This window comes from Amphiura filiformis, chromosome 17, assembly GCF_039555335.1.
Source record: "Amphiura filiformis chromosome 17, Afil_fr2py, whole genome shotgun sequence".
Lineage (NCBI taxonomy): Eukaryota > Metazoa > Echinodermata > Ophiuroidea > Amphilepidida > Amphiuridae > Amphiura > Amphiura filiformis.
The window spans coordinates 31907739-31919623 of record NC_092644.1 but is presented as its reverse complement, the minus strand read 5'-3'; the positions used below and the strand labels follow the sequence as shown (position 1 = coordinate 31919623).

The 11885-nt window shown below is 39.4% G+C and overlaps 1 long non-coding RNA gene across 1 annotated transcript; it reads right to left on the bottom strand.

The window, feature by feature from the left end:
• Positions 1–663: 663 nt before the first annotated feature.
• On the bottom strand, positions 664–10506 carry LOC140137641 (uncharacterized). The gene is made up of 4 exons (XR_011856878.1): positions 10404–10506; positions 2179–2271; positions 1675–1814; positions 664–726 (listed from the first exon to the last, which is right to left on the bottom strand). It is a non-coding gene; the product is annotated as an uncharacterized lncRNA (long non-coding RNA).
• Positions 10507–11885: the final 1379 nt, after the last annotated feature.

Here is an 11885-nt window from a genome sequence, read left to right as displayed (position 1 = left end):
TCCAATTGACGCCACCAACATCAAGTTCCAGCAGGAATTGGATGAGGAGTGTGAGAGTTGACCAGTCAATTTGTTATGGTGCTACGGTGTGGTGCGGTGCGTCATTGGGGTGTGTAGGGGATCTTTGTGCCGAGGTGTTCTTGGATTTGTACGGGGGAACATTTGCAAATTGTGAACTTATCAGCTTACCTACTTTGTGCAATTTCACTAATGATTATTGAATTATGCGATGCCTTTACCCTATACTTGGCAACTCAATTTTAGTATTATATTGTATTTTTAATGTATTTTATAGTGTTTTTAAAAAATGTGTTTATAATTATGTACTGTGTAATTTTATTTCTTTTATTTTGGTGTGTGTATAAGGGACCCCATCCAGTGGGCCTGCGTGCCTGTTCGGGGATGCCCTTTTGCACCACACACCGCTTTTTGATATTTTGTGCAATAAAGGTATTAAACTAAACTAAACTAAGCGCGCGAATATTTTGCTATAAACTGTAGACATTTAATTACCATATGGTAGATGATATATTTAAAGCATCCCTATTGAGTTTGTCGAATGGCATAGAAATATTTTAAGCACGGATTTTTAATTCTCACTGCACGGAGTTTTAATCTCACTGCACAAACGTGCCAGGAGGCACGTTAAAATAGCCCCTGCGGGAAAGCGTCGCATGATCGAACAACAGTTGGTGGAAAGCCAAATATTTGCTCTGTAACATATTTCTAAAAACAGAAACAAAATAATGAGATCTGAAGCTAAAATTCTCGTTACACACAAATCATATAAGCCTAAGCACTGTTAGAACACGGGCCAAATCTTTAACCAACACGGATTACCATGTGAACCACATAATTGTTGGTTAAATTTTAACCAACAAGTTTAAACTTTTTGAAAAATTTTAACCAACAATATTGTGTGGTTCACCTGGTACTCCCTAAGGGTCAACAGGCGTCAAATTTCGTCCAACAGGGTTCAAAATTCAAAATTTTTCAGATTTTGTCAAAATCCACGCCAAAGTATTTCTCTGGGTTATAACGCAGCGATTCAGAAAAAGTAAACTTTGACTTATCTGCGACATACGTTCTTGAGTTATAATCAGAGAGGTCAAAATTGCGGGGTGGTCAGTTTTTTGGCCACACAGGGGTCAAAAACTAAAAGTGCTCCGATTTCAATGAAAATGGTCTCAAATTGTTCATCATGTAAAGTGAAGTATAATAAGGAATAGTTTGCACTATCTAGAATGCTTTTTATTGCCAAAAATCCAAAAAGGTCAACTCCAATTGCCACCATGATTGCAGCCTATTGACCAGACTTATTTTATTATGTTTCCTAGGTAATTAAACATCCTTTATTGGGTTGATTAATAATGTTATAGTCTACATTACAAGTTTGTCGTTATCCACGGATCCGAGGGAGGGTCAACCGAATATATTACACTAAATTAGCACTAGAATATATTATACATTGCTACAACACTTTTTTTTTATCGAATATCAATTAATGATAGTGTGATATCTTTGAACATTTTACAAGGTTAACATGGTTAAGGATTAGGGTAAGGATTCAGGGATCCGGATGCGGGTGGTATTCTATTTTCCAATTAGAAAAGTTTAACGGTTTTAATCTTTTTGAGACACCCTGTAATGTTATATAATAATATCAATACTTACAACACAGAAGTTGTCAGGACATGGGACCGTCAAAATAGATGGCGAAGTTTTGTCAAAGCTTTTGTCAGAACAAGCGTTGTCATCGTCCCCTTCGGTCCACGTACAAAGGTAACAGTTTTTCTCCGCCACAACTACATTATCTGTAAAATATAATGTATTTTAGAATGTAAATGTTATACTACCGTAAACTATTATAAAAGTCAAATTTTGATCTTTTTTACCCACATTGTCCAAATTGGACGCTTTTGAGGAAACAATTGCCAAAATGCACCCCTCCTCACAATTCATGTAACTTGAGCGCATTATTTGCCTAGTGCTGAAACCCACCGAAAACTGACATATCAGGGGACCGGGTTTGCTAATCTTATTAATTCCCTGGTTTGCTATACCAAAATTCCTGAAAATACACCCCAAAACTGTAACACATACACGTATACCATTTAATCAAATAGGGCGGACTCTCCCCGCGGATGTAGTTTATAGAATATATATTATGTCACTTACCAACTATGGTTAAGACAAATATCGTCAATACCAAAAGACCTTTCATGATTGAGTCCTGAGTTTTTGGTTGAGTACTGAGTTTTTGGTAAAAACCTGAATGAAGCAAAAGAAAATTTAATATATCGTCAGTAATTAAGTATAGTAAATATTAAATGTAGATCGTTCAGAATTCAATGGCAAAGGATTTTGTAGTGGTTCGGTAATGCCACATGACCCAGCAAACACGAAGCGTTTTACAGAAAACGTTTTATTGTCGGGTTATATGGTATAAAACATTTAAATAACGTTCCAAAAACATTTTTTAAACTATGCAAAACATTTTAACGTAATTGGTAAATTATTTTTTTAAAAATGTTTGCCAGAAAATATTTTGCAGTAACATTTTGACAACAATTTGAAAACGTTGTTGTATTTTTTTTCAAATAAAACGTTTTAAAATGTTTTATAACGTTTTAAGAACATTTTTGTCTTTGCTGGTGAGTCGACCAATATAGGCATATAGAATTTTTTTTAAAGACCTACAATTCAGTTTTTAGGATAATAGCCATGACTTTTCTGAGCAACAACAATGAAAGGAGGTATTATCAAAACCTCTTAATTTAGCAACGTTTCCGTGATCCTAATTATAAAGTTCATACAAATATGGTACCGCATATGTCTGGGAACCTTCGACCAGAAAAGCAAAGCGTTACAACCAAATACCGTATTCTAATGCCCGTGTTCAAGTTAACTAAACAGGGACCACGCCCTATTATCATGACTAGCGGGACACCCGCGCTACGCGCGGGTCCCCGCTAGGGGAGTAAATGGGAGCGTTCACTAAAACGGAGGAATTACTGAACAGGTAGAATCATTGAAAAGGTAAATTTCATTTATCTGAGTCCGACCCTCGTTAAGCCAAGTTTCCATTTTAGCTTCTTTCTTTCTTTTTAGTTTCTTCTACATGGGCCAATTTTGTTCCATTTTTAAAAACATTTTGCTGCTAAGCTTGCAAATTTCCGTTACCATGTTTTTTATTTACTCAATCCCGTTCCCATTATTTTCTAAATCTGTCCTTTCTTACATTTATTTCCCTGTTGACTTCATTTTTTATTTGCTGCTTAGCTTGTGATTTCCCGTTTTCATGTTATTTATTTAGTTCTGTCCTCAGTTTAATAGCTTTTTTTATTTAAATCATCTAATTTTATATTAGATTTTATTATTCTTTCCTTCTTTAGCCTATTTTATTCCCGTTTTCATTTTCTTACTGTGACTAACTATAGGCTAACCCACATACTCGTAGGCCTACCTGTTTGTCCTCATTCTGTTTTCTTTTTTAATTACAGTAGACCTACCTCTTCATGTTGTATGTACTTTTTAACACACATCTTTTCCCCGTATTTATTACGCTACGGTCGGTCGTTCACCCGTATTATCATTCATTGCGCGACTCTGCGTCGTTTACGCGCGACATGGCGTAGTGCTGCGTTACCCGCGCGCTATCGCTGCGCTACGCGAGCGGCTTGGCATTAGATACGCCCGTACGACGCGCACGGGCTAGCTTGACAACTGACTGCCTTTTTTGTTTCCCCAGCATAGCAACGTACCACATTTTCACTGATTTTGAGGCCAATTCTTGACCGTTTTCAACCAAATAAAGTTTAAACACGTTCCCGTATATTCATCGATCTCCCGTATGAATTTGGCGACATTTGGATCGAGACTGACGGAGCCTTTATAGCATACATAGATACATACATAGATAGATAGATAGATAGATACATACAACATTCCCCTATTTATAGGCCTAGTAAGATTATAACTTTAGAGACCTATCAGCAAATGTTTCCTTATGTGAGACTCGCACACTCACTCAACATGCTCAATCGGTCATTTCAAATATTGAGTTTTAGTTTTGGTTTTGGTCACGTGGTGTCTATTATTCTACCTAAGCTCTTGAGTGACGTCATTATCGATATCTTTGTCTGTACCCTTTATTAGAAACTTAACATTTGTAGCAAGCCGCTTTGATTTTCAATTCAGTTTGTTATACGTATAATTGGAAATCAGGTTTGAAGTTACCTTGATCAAATTATACAAAAGAAGTTAAATTTCGCAGTGCAATATTCACGAGCAGAGAAGTCGAACAAGTAAATCTACATTTGAAAGCGTGATTTTTCGAATAGCCTAGGCTTATTTCACTGTGAAAAAATATAGACCATCGAAATATTTCCACCAAGATTACAAAAGAATACCCTGAAAATAGACACTTGAGTGATACACTATTATACACTTCTATTATATTTATGTGCATATCGCACTGCATAGGATCGATATAATAGAAAGCTATATGACTTCCACACGCTAAGAAAGCCAGCAACCAAATTAAAATGATTCAAAAGAGAGCAGTGTCACAAAAATAACTGATGAACTAAATCTTCCTTCCCTTGCCAGTAGAAGAACTAGTCATCGTCTCAGAGTTCTCCACAAAGCTGCATCCGGTCACATATCCCAACCCGTCGGAAACCTATTCAGCCTCCTCAGGCTTAGCAGCTCTCATTCTCAGCGTAGTCACTGCTCCTCAACCAATCTGCTTGTCAACTCCTCCAATGCAATTAAACAGAGATGTTTATAAATTTGCCTCCCGGACCCGCACTCCTTGCATCTGCAGGTATTCATGCTCGTCGATTTCGCGAAATAAGGGGTGTTTTCAGATGAAGAAACGCGATTCGCGAAACCCACAAAAAAGGGGTGTTTTTCAAACCACGTGTTCGCGAAATTGAAAAAAGGGTATTTTCATCGAGCAGCCTACGCGTTTCTGCCAGAAAAGGGTATATTAGAAATATCGTTTGCGTTTTAGCGAAAAATAGGGGTATTGTCGAAGGGCAAATAATTCGCGAAATCGCTAAAAAAAAGGGGCGTTTTTCCCATAAAAATTTCGCGAAATGAAATGCAAAAGGGGGTGTTTTTAATGCGCCTGTCACACTACACCGAATAGGTCTTCCGTACAAGAAACGGATGGTATTTTAGTAAATCCGTTGTTGTTCGTCAATGATCGTTTTATGTTCTTTTTATGTCCTGCTATCGTCCGCCAAATGCGTTTCGTGTTATGCGCCTGTCACACTACACCGAATAGGTCTTCCGTACAAGAAACGGATGGTATTTTAGTAAATCCGTTGTTGTTCGTCAATGATCGTGTTATGTTCTTTTATGTCCTGCTATCATCCGCCAAATGCGTTTCGTGTTAGGTGATGTTCGTGAAGTCCGTCGGCATGCACAAAACTTGAAACGGAGTGTACCGAATACACATGTTCGGTATTTATCCGATGTGTGTTCGTATGGTGCTGCATATTGCCGGAGTTTGTTCGCTCTCCTTTCGTTCATGTTCGTTCTTTGTTCGTTGCACTCGGCCCGTGTTCGTTGCAAATACGTTCCTGTGAGGCCTTCACCACCGGATAGCATATTTTTGCATTCGGTGATGTACGTTGACCCAGACCGTGTTAGTGTCACACTACACCGGATCGGTCTTCCGTATAAGAAACGGATGGTATTTTAGCAAATCCGTTAATGTTCGTCAATGTTCGTTTTATGTTCTTCATATGTCCTGCTATTATCCGCCAAATGCGTTTCGTGTTAGGTGATGTTTGTTTAGTCCGTCGACAATACGTTTCAAGTTTTGTGCATGCACAAAACTTGAAACGGAGTGTGCCGAATACACATGTTCGGAAGTTGTCCGATGTGTGTTCGTACTGTTCTGTATATATACCCTGGGTTTGTTCGTTATTCTTTCGTTTATATACCGCAGGTGTTTGCAAGGTTTCGCAGGCGCTTGTGCCGGATGTAGGCCTATGGCGAACATGTGCATCGATCATGGGGGGACTTTCTGAAGGGTGTGTGACGCAATATCATATTTCCCCAGTACTTTAGTGACTGACAAGTAGAAAAAGGGGAAAGGAGAGAAAAAAAAAGAAAGTGAGAAAATTGAAGAGAGAAGAGAAAAGAAAAAGTTAAATTGCACGTAATTACGGTAGGCCTATGCTTGTAAGTAGTATTGAGGGAGGGGCACTTTCGGAAGGGTAGAGGACGCAATATCAAATTCCTACCAGTTTTAGTGATTGACAAGAAAGAAAAAGATGAGAAAACATGGAAAAGGTTAAATTGTACGTTATTGAGTAGGCCCAGGATAGTATATAGTAAGCCTAAGTATAGGCCTGTGATTATTATAGGCAGTGCTTAAAGGTGGGTCCTTGGCCCAAAAGCCTGTGAAAATTACTGCCGGCCCGTCGATATGTAGGGCCCGTGACATTTTGTCACCAAAGTCAGTATTTAAGACGGACTTATGTCTATTACTGACTTTAACATATCAATCCATGCATGCTTTACCTGAAATTACGAGTCTGAAGTCTTATATCTAAGTGTCATCAGTGGACCAGTGTAACATTTTAAATTTTGCAAATTCAGTTCGGGCCTTCTTTTTTGTTTTGTTTAAGGCAATAATAGTGTAAAAATGATGCACCAAAAACAATTTTCCAAATTTTCCATTTTTAAAACTAAATTTTTACACAATAGGCCTTGGCCTAATAATTATAATGTAAATAGGCCCTACAGTCCCCATGCAAATGGCTTCAATTGGACCTTCATTTTTGCTTCTGCTATGGACATCCACGTGTTATTTTTAAAGCAATTGTTTATATTATACAATAATGGTGAAAACATTTCAATGGCTTCAATTAGGCTTTCGTTTCACCAATTTGCGGCTGTTTCAAACTAAAATAGTACCCAATAATAGTGCTAAAATTGATCCAAAAAAATGACAAATGGCTTCAATTGGGCCTTCATTGTCTAAAGGTTTCTAGCCTCTATTGCCCCCGGACGCTGGTTGCCCTGATATATAAGATTTGTAGCCCTTTTGTACTTATTAGCCAATATTTGACCATTTTCGTCAAAGTTTTCCCCCTTAAAAGTTGTCTTTCCCCACTTTGTTCACCCTCTGAAAAAGTGCTTGCTACGTCACTGCCTCTAAGGGGTCAAAACCCTCTCAAACACCCTCTCCTCCCCACTTTTCTGATAGGGTGGACGTCCCTGTTGGTGCCACATGCGACGGATTCGCCGGTCATTTGTCGGACGTTGAACGATTGAATATAAGACGCCTGCAGGATTATTAGCGGCCACAACGCATAGAGAGACGAACGGGAATCGGACCCCTAAATCCGGTCGTTTGTCAGACGTTGACCCCCAAATCCGGTCATTTGTCGGACATTGAACGATCGAATATAAGACGCCTGCAGGATTATTAGCGGCCACAACGCATAGAGAAACGAACGGGAATCGGACCCCCAAATCCGGTCATTTGTCGGACGTTGAACGATCGGATATAAGACGCCTGCAGGATTATTAGCGGCCACAACGCATAGAGAGACGAACGGGAATCGGACCCAAAATCCCACCGAATCTTCTGCCGGACTGGTGATTTTTCCACCGAATAAAATATTTTTGTATTCGGTGATGTACGTTGATCCAGTCCGTCGTAGTGTGACAGACCTATTAGGTGATGTTCGTTAAGTCCGTCGGCAAGTTTTGTGCATGCACAAAACTTGAAACGGAGTGTACTGAATACACATGTTCGGTATTTATCCGATGTGTGTTCGTATGGTGCTGCATATTGCCGGAGTTTGTTCGCTCTCTTTTCGTTCATGTTCGTTCTTTGTTCGTTGCACTCGGCCCGTGTTCGTTGCAAATACGTTCCTGTGAGGCCTTCACCACCGGATAGCATATTTTTTCATTCGGTGATGTACGTTGACCCAGACCGTGTTAGTGTCACACTACACCGGATCGGTCTTCCGTATAAGAAACGGATGGTATTTTAGCAAATCCGTTAGTGTTCGTCAATGTTCGTTTTATGTTCTTCATATGTCCTGCTATTATCCGCCAAATGCGTTTCGTGTTAGGTGATGTTTGTTTAGTCCGTCGACAATACGTTTCAAGTTTTGTGCATGCACAAAACTTGAAACGGAGTGTGCTCGAATACACATGTTCGGAAGTTGTCCGATGTGTGTTCGTACTGTTCTGTATATATACCCTGGGTTTGTTCGTTATTATTTCGGCGTTTGCAAGGTTTCGCAGACGCTTGTGCCGGATGTAGGCCAAAGGCGAACATGTGCATCGATCATTGGGGGGGGGGGGGGGGCTTTCTGAAGGGTGTGTGACGCAATATCATATTTCCCCCAGTAATTTAGGGACTGACAAGAAGAAAAAGGGGGAAAGGAGAGAAAAAAAGAAAAGAAAGTGAGAAAAATTGAAGAGAGAAGAGAAAAAAAAAAAAAAAGTTAATGTAATTTAGTAGGCCTATGCATGTAAGTAGTATTAAGGGAGGGCACTTTCTGAAGGGTAGAGGACGCAATATCAAATTCCTACCAGTTTTAGTGATTGACAAGAAAGAAAAAAGAAGAGAAAACATGGAAAAGGTATTGTACGTTATTGAGTAGGCCCAGGATAGTCTATAGTAAGCCTAAGTATAGGCCTGTGATTATTATAGGCAGTTCTTAAATGTGGTTCCTTGGCCCAAAAGCATGTGAAAATTACTGCCGGCCCGTCGATATGTAGGGCCCGTGACATTTTGTCACCAAAGTCAGTATTTAAGACGGACTTAGGTCTATTACTGACTTTAACATATCAATCCATGCATGCTTTACCTGAAATTACGAGTCTGAAGTCTTATATCTAAGTGTCAGTGGATCAGTGTAACATTTTAAATTTTGCAAATTCAGTTCGGGCCTTCTTTGTTTTTTGTTTAAGGCAATAATAGTGTAAAAATGATGCACCAAAACAATTTTCCAAATTTTCCATTTTTAAAACTAAATTTGTACACAATAGGCCTAGGCCTAATAATGTAAATAGGCCCTACAGTCCCCATGCAAATGGCTTCAATTGGACCTTCATTTTGACAAATGGACAAGTCTTCCTTTTTGCTTCTGCTATGGACATCCACGTGTTATTTTTAAAACAATTGTTTATGTTATACAATAATGGTGAAAACTTTTCAATGGCTTCAATTAGGCTTTCGTTTCACCAATTTGCGGCTGTTTCAAACTAAAATAGTACCCAATAATAGTGCTAAAATTGATCCAAAAAATGACAAATGGCTTCAATTGGGCCTTCATTGTCCAAAAGTTTCTCACCTCTATTTCCCCCGGACGCTGGTTGCCCTGATATATCAGATTTGTAGCCCTTTTGTACTTATTAGCCAATATTTGACCATTTTCGTCAAAGTTTTCCCCCTTAAAAGTTGTCTTTCTCCACTTTGTTCACCCTCTGAAAAAGTGCTTGCTACGTCACTGCCTCTAAGGGGTCAAAACCCTCTCAAACACCCTCTCCTCCTCCCACTTTTCTGATAGGGTGGACGTCCCTGTTGGTGCCACATGCCACGGATTCGCCGGTCATTTGTCGGACGTTGAACGATTGAATATAAAACGCCTGCAGGATTATTAGCGGCCACAACGCATAGAGAGACGAACGGGAATCGGACCCCCAAATCCGGACATTTGTCGGACGTTGACCCCCAAATCCGGTCATTTGTCGGACGTTGAACGATCGAATATAAGACGCCTGCAGGATTATGAGCGGCCACAACGCATAGAGAAACGAACGGGAATCGGACCCCAAATCCGGTCTTTTGTCGGACGTTGAACGATCGGATATAATACGCCTGCAGGATTATTAGCGGCCACAACGCATAGAGAGACGAACGGGAATCGGACCCAAAATCCCACCGAATCTTCTGCCGGACTGGTGATTTTTCCACCGAATAAAATATTTTTGTATTCGGTGATGTACGTTGATCCAGTCCGTCGTAGTGTGACAGACCTATAAAGTTCACCGACAAGTATGAATACCCGCGGATGCACGGAGTGCGGGGGCCGGGATTTGCCCATACCCAGAACATTATAAGAGAAGCCAAGAGACTTAAATGCCCAACCAAATCAGCTGGTTAATACAGACTTGACCCAATATTTACACCTGCCGTAACGCAACTCCAACAAGAAATCAAGAAAGTAAACCCAAAACCCGAGACTATGAACCGCATGCATGTGTGTACAAACCCTATCCGCTTCACTCCAAAAGGAATGTTGGACAGATTCCATCTGAAGAAGATAATAGAAAAAGACAATAGAAATGTCGATACCTTATAAAAAATGAAAAAGTACGAAATGTCTATTAACTATTAAGTAAGAATCTTCGATACATACCTTTCCAAATGATGCGGCACGGTCTGGACCCGGGTCTTGACAGTGGACACTGTATCCTCACGAGCTCATGTTATTATGTTTTATAACCATTATCTTCCGGAAGTCGTAAGGTCTTTTTTCCCTGGCATTTTGCCTGAACAGGTGTCGGATAACTTGTGTTTTTAGTGCTCGGTCACCCACCTTTGCACTTTGTGGGACCTGATGAGAGCACATCATTCAACATGACTGTACAAATTGCATTCTGAATACGAGGAAGGTCCTTCAAATATCAAATAATTTTGATTTTTTTTTAATTCGCGATATAATATAAATTGTATGGCAAATTATTAACAAATTGACATTTTGACATTTTTACTTCGAGGAGTGTTAAAACAATCCTCGAAGTAAACTTTATAAATCTAATGATATGTGCAGAATTGACATTTAGTATAGAATTTCTTCACGGATGGAGAGCCACCGACCATCTAGAAATGATGGAAGGCAATGGCAAACCACCACCATTTCTTTTTGCCATGTATACCATGCATGCCATGATGATGAATACGAGAAGAAGCATGACACTGGAAAGTGAGACCCCGTGGCCGGAAGGTGTCTCAAATAAGAGGACGGATGGCGTCATGTTTTGTACCCATAGCACTTAACATGAACTTAAACTTAACATTAAAGCCATTTGGAGGTGCTGAAGTCGATGGTTCCGTGGACATTGAGGCCAGACAAAACCTCCTGAAAACAACTCTAAAGATCGGAACTTGGAACGTGAGAACAACGAACCAAGGAAAATTGGACATTCTGACCAGAGAACTTGACAGAAACGATCTTAATCTTGCAGGAATCTCTGCAATGAGATGGACAGGAAAGGGCCACTTCACCACACCCAATAACCATGTAGTTTACTACTTGGAAAGGACACCAGACGAGAACATGGCGTTGCTTTCATAGCGAATTCAGATGTTGCCAGATGTGGTTGGGTACAATCCGATTAATGAGAGAATCATCATCATCATTTGCCTACAAGGAACACCAATGAATGTTTCTGTGGTTCAAGCCTATGCACCTGCCTAAACATCAACAGAAGAAGAAATCAAGACCTTCTATGATGATCTCCAGAAGGCGATAGATGACATCAACAAGAGAGACATACCCATCGTCACGGGAGATTTCAATGCGAAAGTTGGAGGGATAAGTACTAACAGTAATCCCAGCAAACACACACACACAAATAATGTTCTTACAAAGTTTATTCGAAATGTTATAATAACAATTAAATGTCGGGTTATAATAAAAGGTCATGAATACGTTTTTAAAACGTTATTGTAAAATATTTCGGGCAAACATTTTTGCAAAATATTTTATCAACAGTTAAATAAAATACTCTTAGAATGTTTGCATCACGTTTTCAAAAATGTTTTATGAATGTTTTTTTTTTAAAATTATTATTTATATATTATTCCTTTTTCCCGGTGTACATTTTACAATCATAAT